Genomic DNA, 9236 nt, shown 5'->3' with positions numbered 1-9236 from the left:
TCTCTCTCACTGTCTAACTCTGCCTGTCAAAAAAAAAAAAGGCTTTTAGTTTTTTAGTTTTTCTTTTTAGTTGTGGTCTAGAATATGGACAATGTAATAGATTGCTGAAATGGAGGAAAACTTATGCCTATTGTGAATGGGACATAAGGGACTATGTATTTGATATTGATAGATTTTTTTTTTTTTTTGACAGGCAGCGTGGACATTGAGAGATAAAGACAGAGAGAAAGGTCTTCCTTTGCAGTTGGTTCACCCTGCAATGGCCGCCACGGCCAGCGCGCTGCAGCTGGCGCACCACGCTGATCCGATGGCAGGAGCCAGGTGCTTCTCCTGGTCTCCCATGGGGTGCAAGGCCCAAGCACCTGGGCCATCCTCCACTGCACTCCCTGGCCACAGCAGAGAGCTGGCCTGGAAGAGGGGCAACCGGGACAGAATCCGGCGCCCCTACCGGGACTAGAACCCGGTGTGCTGGCACCGCAAGGCGGAGGATTAGCCTAGTGAGCCGCGGCGCCGGCCAATATTGATAGATTTTTACAACCAGATATGAAATTTAATGTTGATGCATAGGGGCATCGTTGGAAATGAAGATTCTGATGTGTAACAAACACTTCAGTGATTTTTTTCAAATTATTTTATTCGAGGGAGGGATGGAGGAAGAAAGGGACAAAGATCCCACCTGCTCGTTTTCAAAGTTTTAAAGCCTGCAACAGCGGGGACTGGGCTGGGTCACAGAAGTGGGACAGAAAAGCAATCTGTTCATGTGGGTGTCAGCGACCCATTCACTTTGAGCCATCACCACTGCCTCCCAGCATCTCCATGAACAGGAAGCTGGAATCAGGAACTGGACTGAGGATGCAAACCTAGGTGCCTGATATGGAAAATAGGCATTCTAAAAAAAATAGAACAATATGCTTTTTATTTTACATTTTTATTCTCAACTTAATGGAAGAAACTGCTGTTTCTCTCGTAGACTTTTAACTTTCCTTTTGCACATTAGAAATAGCCATATGAACTCATATGCCGTGCATATTTTATGCATTCATTATACATACAGGCAAATCCCTTATGTCAAAGTGTAAATGCTAAATGGAGTCACATGCTGAGAAATCATTATTTAAAGATGGCATAAAAACTATTTCAAGTTTTTAATTTTGTTTGTTTTGTATTTTATAAAATGACCACTACTTTTATGTGCCTTAGAAATCATAGATTTCAAGTTAAAATATTGTAGTTATATGCAAAATCTATTTTATGGCCTGACACTTCAAAATATTTTGACTTTTCGTTTTCTATGATCATATTCCCATGTACTCAACATTATATTCTTTCATATCTAGAATTATAGGATATGATCATAATTATCTGTTGAAGTCATTTGTGTTGTTAATTTTGTAATGTGGATTGAAGCTTTTCAGAAGTGTCCTAAATGTACAACACAGGATATGGAAAACACAAAAGAAAAGAATACTTCCTCAGTACAGCTGGAAGATCATTCAGTGGTGCCGTCCGGTAGAGGTTTGTACTCAATCTTTAGGTTAATAGCTGACAGGTTATTTTCATAGACTTACTGCCTTCTGTCCATTTCAATATATAAACTTTAAAAAGTTGATATTGGATCTGATGAGGAGTTTTAGGTTTTAACTTTACTCTTCTCATTAAATCTATTTTTAAAATCATAGTTAACTAAGCATTCGAGTTTGAAAAGATGTTTGGGTACAGAAAAACTCTTCTTTTATGCTAATTCCTTCTGAAGAAAAAATTAAATACCTAAAATCTTATTTTCTAAATGGCCTGGTGTCTTGGGATGGGGTTTGCCTTTTGTTTTGAAGAACGAGGCTGTGGCTTCTTGCAAGGAAGACCCTTTTGCTGGACAAGAAACTGGTACTATTTTTCTAAAGAAGAGGTAACGTGGGAGGAGAGCAGGAATTTATGCCGGAACATGGGTTCTAGCCTTGTGAAGATTGATGACATCCAGGAACTGGTATGTTCACTTAATTAACTTTTATGAGAAGCTTGCGAAGACTGATTTAGGCTGCCTGTGTAGGCTTTCCTTGAGTCTTATGTGATGTTAGCGTGGAAACACTTGTATTTGTAGAGGAGAAGACATGCTTTAAGGGACCTAAATAATTTCTTTCTAGAGCAGCAGAGGTGGCTTGCTGTATGTGCCATGGAATTATACTGAGTCCCTACTATTTGTGTCTTCACGATTAATGAAACATAAAAAAAATACCTGAATGAGTGAATTAGTTGGCACTTAATTTTAGTGATTCTTTAGAGGCTTAGAATAATAAAGCATATTTTAAAACTTCTTCTACAATATCTCTCTACCTTTCCTAGTGTAAAAAGAGACACCATTAAATTTTTCTTTTTATAGAAGATAACTAAAGTAGAAAAATAATGGATTGTGTATCTGGGACAGAGAACGAGAGTTAATAGAGAAATGGAGAGAGTAAATTGCATTTAGGAAATAAAATCAATTTTTTGCTTAACATGTGAGTACCCAAGGAAAACATTTAAAATGAATAAAATATAACTGAAATAATTACAAAAACATACACTCCTGTTAGGTTTACAGTGTGTCAGGTCCTTGCATGCATTATTTCAGTGCATGAAAACTTCCAATAAATAATGTCATTCCCATATTTACACAAGGAGAAACTCAAGGAGTTTAGAGATTCAGACTTTCATTTAGGTCTTTCACTTCCATTGATTCTCTGCACAGTAGATGAGCTAGGATTGTCTTAAGTGAAATGATTGGTATTTTGTACAATCCTTTGTAGATAAAAAGTTTTTATTGATGTAATGATTAACACTAGTAATTCTAATTTGTGCACAGAAATTCATTCAATCACAAATCAAATACAGTTACTGGATTGGATTATATAAAAAAGGAGACAAAAATGAGTGGATGTGGCAGGACAGCACGAAACTTGCTCTGCATCTGTAAGTTTGCATTTTACATTCTATGCATTCAGTTATTTTTTTCTAAGCAATTGAAGCATGTATTATGGGTTAACAGCAGGTAAAGATTCTTAAAGACTTTAAAAATGACCTTGGGCTGGTGCCATGGCGCTGTAGTTTAATCCTCTGCGTTAGGCACCAGCCTCCCATATGGGTGCCAGTTCTAGTACCGGCTGCCCCTCTTCCAATCCAGCTCTCTGCTGTGGCCTGGGAGGGCAGTAGAGGAATACCCAATTCTTGGGCACCTAAACCCCAGTGAGAGACACGGAAGAGGCACCTGGCTCCTGGCTTCCGATCCGCACAGCTCCGTGGAGTGAACAGCGGGTGGAGGACCTTTCTCTCTCCCTCTCAATGTCTGTACCTCTACCTCTAAAATTAATAAATAAAATCTTTAAAAAAATAAAAATGTCCTTAATTCGATGTGATCTCACATCTCAGATGACAACTGAGATGACAAATAAAAATCTCAGAGCCCTAAATAAGCAGCCCCAAAAGGCATTATTTTTTCCATCGACTTAATGGAGAATCCTTCAAAATGTAGTAAATTAACATTGTTCTTTTATGTGACATATGCTGTATTGGCAGGTGAGGTTGGAAGAGAGGGATGAAAACTTGTTTTTATACCGAGTTCTCCCTTTAAATGCAATTTGTAGCTGTATACCTGCTCTAAGTAAAGACTGAAGCAGATTCATTTCTAAATAAACCATTAAAATCTTTAATCTGTAATCTGCAGATTAATATTTTTCATGCTATTGAATTTCAGTAGTTCACAAAATTATTGGTAACTCATAGTAGTAAAATAACATAGATTTATCAATAATGAGCAAATAAATCTGTGACAATGGCACTAGGGAGTTAGGGATGGAACTAAATGATTGAGGAAATCACATAGTGTAGTGGAGGATCCTGAGTGCCTTGGAGCACTATTCGTCCCTGCTGGGTCAGGGAGTACAGTTTGTGTGTGGGGAGTGGAAGGAACAGATTTTATGTTTTCATTAGGGGAGACACGGGTGATCTCAATGAGATAATGGTGTTGGTATAATGATTTAAAGGAGGTGAATGAGAAAGCTAGGGGAGCTCTCTGAGGAGGTAGCATCCTGGGAGGAAGACTGACTGGTCTAGGGAGGAGAGAACACATTTGGTTTGCTCATGAAAACAGCAGGAGGATCTGTGATGTGGGAGGAATCTGAGTAAGGATGGAGAAGTAGGTCAGAGAGATGACAAGGATGATCATCTAGGAATTAGAGACCACAGCACGACTTTGGCTTTTTCATGATTGTGGTGATTTACATTTGGGGAACTTTGAGCTGGGGGATGACAAGAACAAGTTTCCTATTTCAGAGTCCCCTGGACACTGTGTTGTCCTTAGGTGGTGAATGGGCGATACAGACTGCAATTAAGGGAGTCACACTGAAAGCCAGTTGTCGTCAACCAAGTGAGAGATGGTGGTGGTTTGGTCAGGACAGGTAGGGAAGGTGCTGGGGATACGGGCCCAGATGCCAGACCTACTGTGAAAATGTGTGAGAGAAAGAGAAATCAGAGTTGGTGCCATGTTTTAGTCCAGCAATCATGAGACTAGAGCTGTCATTAACTGTTATAAGGAACATCAGGTATTAGTTTTAGTTACAAGTTTGATACATCCATTATAGATTTTGATTTCTGTGGGCATGTCACAGAGACATGTTGGTACATGATTATGAATTTCGTGTAAAAGTTTTGTGCTGCTGATGTGTACTTAGTGTGTGTCAGTGTATGCAGGGGTGTTAACACTACGAGATGATATTCTGAGGGCTTTTTTATGCTTTATATTATTTGAAAGTCAAACTTAGAGAGAGAGTGTTCCTCCATCTCCTGGTTGACTCCCCAAATAGCCACAACAGCCAGGGATGGGCCAGGCCAAAGATAGGAGTCAGGAGCTTCTTCCAGGTGTCCCGGGTGGTGGGTGTCCCAGGACTTGGGCTATCTTCTGTTGGTTTCCCAGCACATTGACAGGAGCTGAATTGGACGTGGAGCAGCCATGAATTGAACCAGAGCTCATATGGGTTGTTGGCATCTCAAGCAGCAGCTTCAATCACTGTGCCACAAGGCCATCCCCTGTTGTGAGGGCTTTGATTGTTGAGATATCCAGGACCTGATCGCTGGTTCACCCAAACATTTAAGATGTTGTGGTGATGAGGATGATTACAAAAGGTTTCTATGAAAAGTAGTGAGATAGAAAATAGGAAACCAGGAAAGAGCAGTGGGATACCTAAAAAGGGCACAACTAAAGCAATGTGCCAAAATTAAATGGTTGGTGACTTCTTGCCAATAATAATTTCGTGACTTGAAATTATTATTTTTGGACTCATGTATCTGGTGGAAAATTCATATTATACACTCTTTCCATATATCATAGCATAGTCCTATAACTTAGAATCCATGTTGAATATTCTCATTGTCCTGCTTCACAAAATACTAATGCTCTGTTTGGTTGACAAGACAGCTCAGAGGGAGTAAGGTCACCTTGTGTGTGAAATGCCAACCAGCTCCTCCTAGTGCTGAAGGTGAGGAAGGTGCTGTGGCCTCCTGCTACCTGCCCATCAATCTGAGTCACAGGACACTGGAGCTGTCACTGTATCTAATTATAATGCGTCCTAATAACCTTACCTTATTTAGTAACTCCCGTGAGTTTCACAAATCTAAGAAGAACTTCCAGAATGTGCTCATCTAAATCCTGTCCACTGTGTCCTTTCCACTTTGTCCTCATCTCCAGTCATTCACCAGCATGAACTGTACCTTAGAAAGTCTTACAACTGCTGATGTAGCACCTGTACATCTGTCAGAGGGATTTTGTGTTCACTTAATAATCACACACACACACACACACACATTTTTAAGTTGTGACAATGAAATATTGCCCAAATAATGATATTCTAAAATAAGTATATTCTCTGACATAGGACTTTCCGTCAGTCAAATAATGTGGATGAAAAATGTGGATGCCTGAATCCACACTATATTCGTAGTGGTGAATGTTCAAGACATTTTTGTTACATTTGTGAGAAGAATAAGCCCTTCTTCATTAATTAGTACTGTTTTATGGAAAGCAGTATGGAGATTCCTCAAAGACTGAAAATGTATCTTCGACATGACTCAGCCATCCCTGCTCTAGGAATATATCCTGCAGTAACAAAGTCAACAAGGAAAACGATACCTGCACTCCCATGTTTATAGCATCCCAGTGCTTAACAGATATATGGAATAAGCATGAATATCATTAACTGATTACTGTGTGAAGCAAATGTAATATTTATGTGTATATATATATGATGAATTATTACTGAGACATGAAAAAGAATGAAATTCTGATATTTGCAACAAAATGAATGCAACTGGAGATCATTATGCTACGTGAAATAAGGCAGACACAGAAAGATTAATATCACATTTTCTCTCATATGTGGACATTAATATAAAGAGTAAAAGCTTTGTGAATATTATTTTTTAGGCAAGTTTCAAAAACTTTAATAAAGGAAAAAAGACACTTTCAAAAATAAATGCCACACTAATGAAAAGTTTAAAAAAAGAGTGAAAGATACTCAAGAAACAAAAGCCTTTACTATCAAAATATACTAAATACTTAAATCTAAAGATGTTGAGTGTTCAAATTCAGGGCAAATGTAGCTTATATATATAGCCAGTGAAGCAGTATTTTTCACATTATGGCTATTTCAAGACATCACTTAATAAAGTTGCTTTTTAAGACTATATGTTCTTAAACATCCATTTCACAATTCATTTAATTATTTTACATTCATTTTTAAAAACACATAATTTCTAACAACAAGGTTATTTTGTGCTTTAATAAAATAGTGAACCATGATCAAATACTCAAGTGATTTAAATCCTTTGTTAACGACTACACCCATCACAGATTCCTGCACACTTACACAGCTACTACAATAATCAAGAGCTACAACTGTTCTTAAAAATGACACTCACTCAAGTTTGATAAGCATGCTAAACACTAAAGAGATGTATTTTTCTCAAGTTAAAACATTGGAGCTTTCTAGATTTTCTTAAAATCTACAGTTTGCCAATTTAAAGCATTTTTAACTGGCAATTTATAAAAACAGAAGGAAGTATCTATTTAGGATTTTCTTTGCAACTTCTATAATAAAAATGTTTTTCAAATTGTGATGGCATTAAAATTCTGCTTTAGAAATTTCAGATTTTAAAATGTTAAGAATTACACTGCCTATTACATCTAGAAGAGCATTTTTTTAAATTAATCTAGTGATTCCTCAGGTCTACAAACACAATTTTCTTCATGGTGGGTGACACTGCCTTACACTCACTTCAAGACCTTTGCAATAATCCATTTTAGATGTGATTTAAGACAAACTCCATCTTCTAAATTCTCCTCTACAAGAGACCAAAGTATACTATCTTATAGATACACAATTTAATAAAGAGATACTAACCTAAAGCAATAAAGCTTATAATTAATGGTGATTAATGCCAAACACAATAGACTTCATAGTCACAATTTGGAAATAATTTTCATGCAAAATTTTACACAGAGCTTTAATCCTTACTTATAAAGTGATTTTCACTTTTTTAAGTAATCAAGACAAATAGTAGAAAAAGCATTTTATTTATATGGAAAAAGCTACAGTAAGATCTGTAAAAGGTGTCAATATAATATTGCCTATACAGAAAAAATTCAAATGTGAATAGCAACAAATAAAAGTTATACATCTTCCTACTTAGCAGTGCAATTAATTCACATTGCAATAAAGTTAAGTCAAGTATACAAAATCAAAACAAGTGTTTCTCCATAATCAGTATACTCAAAATTACAGTGTAAAGATCATTTCAGGTTTAAGAAATTTGCAATCAATCTACAGAATATCCTAAGACAAGGGAGACACAGTTCATTCATTTAATTATCAGCTGTTGGGTTTTTTCAATACTGTTCACAGGAAAAAAGTAATGAGTTGACACACATGTAAATAGAATATATTTAGTCTATACAGTAAAAAAATACAAATTATAAAGTGAGCAAACAAAGAATGAAATCTGAATACAGATTTATAAAAGTGACGACATCTTAGACAACACGTACAGTATTTCTCATGTGAAAACATCTAGTTTCAGCAAAAAATAATTTGGTTGCTTTTCAGCTGCATTGTAGATCTTGTAAGCTGAAGATGCAGATGTCCAAGTATCTTAAATACCGTAATAAATGTCTTTCTCAATGCATACAAAATGATAAATGCTCTCATCACAGTCTTAAGGGTATTTTTGGAAGTTTGTTTTGTCTTGCTTCAGAAAACACACTTAAGATGGGTAAAAATCAAAGAGTTTCATGGTACAATGAAACAGTAAACAGTGCTCAATTTACTGCTAATGATGAAAAAACCCTAGATTTTACAGTACTCTGGTATATATGAAAAAATTTTTTTTCATTTTACATTGCATATTTCTGAGTCCATTCTCTTGCTGATCTGTCTGTTGTATTTTTCTTTGTCTGATTTATATATTTGTGCAATATCTGGTACTAAAGGGTCATCTGGGTTAGGATCACAAAGTAGAGAACATATGGACAATAAAACTTTTGATAAAGTCAGGGCTGGTGACCACTGGGACCTCAGGATATCTAGACAAATACTTCCATTACTGTTTATATTTGGATGGTAAATTTTTGTTGTGAAAGCAATCTTTGGTGGCTTAAAAGGATAATCTGTTGGAAAATGTACGGTGAGGAAGAAGACTCCACCTTGATATGCACTATCGGGAGGCCCCATAATAGTTGCTTGCCAGTGGAACAAGTCATCTCCCACAGGGCCAGCGGAACAGTGAGCCGGTGGATCACGCTGTAGATCACTTAATTCTTTCTGAATCCGCTTCAGCGCCATGGGTCAGGGAGGGCAGAGGGGACACCGGCTGGCGGGGGACGGCTGTGGGGCTCAGGGGTGTGGGTGGTCGCGGGCTAGGCTCACGGGCCGCTCAGCTGGATCTGCCCGGTGCGTCCCCGGCTCGCCGCTGGCTGGCTCGTTCCAAGAGCCGGTGGCTGCTCCGAGTGCGCCCGAGCGCGAGTGTGCCATGAATATTATTTTTACTATATACATTCATATAAGTATTTACTCCACTGGATTTTATCATATACATAACAATGCCCCTCTTTTCTTTACATTGTGATGACCAACATGAATCCCACATTATGTAATATTAATATTCCCATTTTAAAGCAAAAACAATGTATATATGTATGCGTATAATATCACCATATG

At 37.4% G+C, this 9236-nt stretch overlaps 1 long non-coding RNA gene and 1 pseudogene across 1 annotated transcript; one reads left to right on the top strand and one right to left on the bottom strand.

Annotated features, from left to right (window-relative positions):
- The first annotated feature begins 1406 nt into the window (after positions 1-1406).
- On the top strand, positions 1407-2944 carry LOC149124717 (uncharacterized). Its single transcript, XR_016212988.1, has 3 exons — positions 1407-1515; positions 1830-1981; positions 2837-2944. It is a non-coding gene; the product is annotated as an uncharacterized LOC149124717 (long non-coding RNA).
- A 3496-nt stretch (positions 2945-6440) lies between these two features.
- Positions 6441-9003, bottom strand: LOC138843711 (ubiquitin-conjugating enzyme E2 D1 pseudogene; annotated as a pseudogene).
- Positions 9004-9236: the final 233 nt, after the last annotated feature.

Source organism: Oryctolagus cuniculus, chromosome 9 (genome assembly GCF_051225735.1).
Source record: "Oryctolagus cuniculus isolate XC-2025 breed Fujian yellow rabbit chromosome 9, ASM5122573v1, whole genome shotgun sequence".
NCBI lineage: Eukaryota > Metazoa > Chordata > Mammalia > Lagomorpha > Leporidae > Oryctolagus > Oryctolagus cuniculus.
Note: the sequence above shows the minus strand (reverse complement) of the source record. Positions and strands in the feature narration are given on the sequence as shown.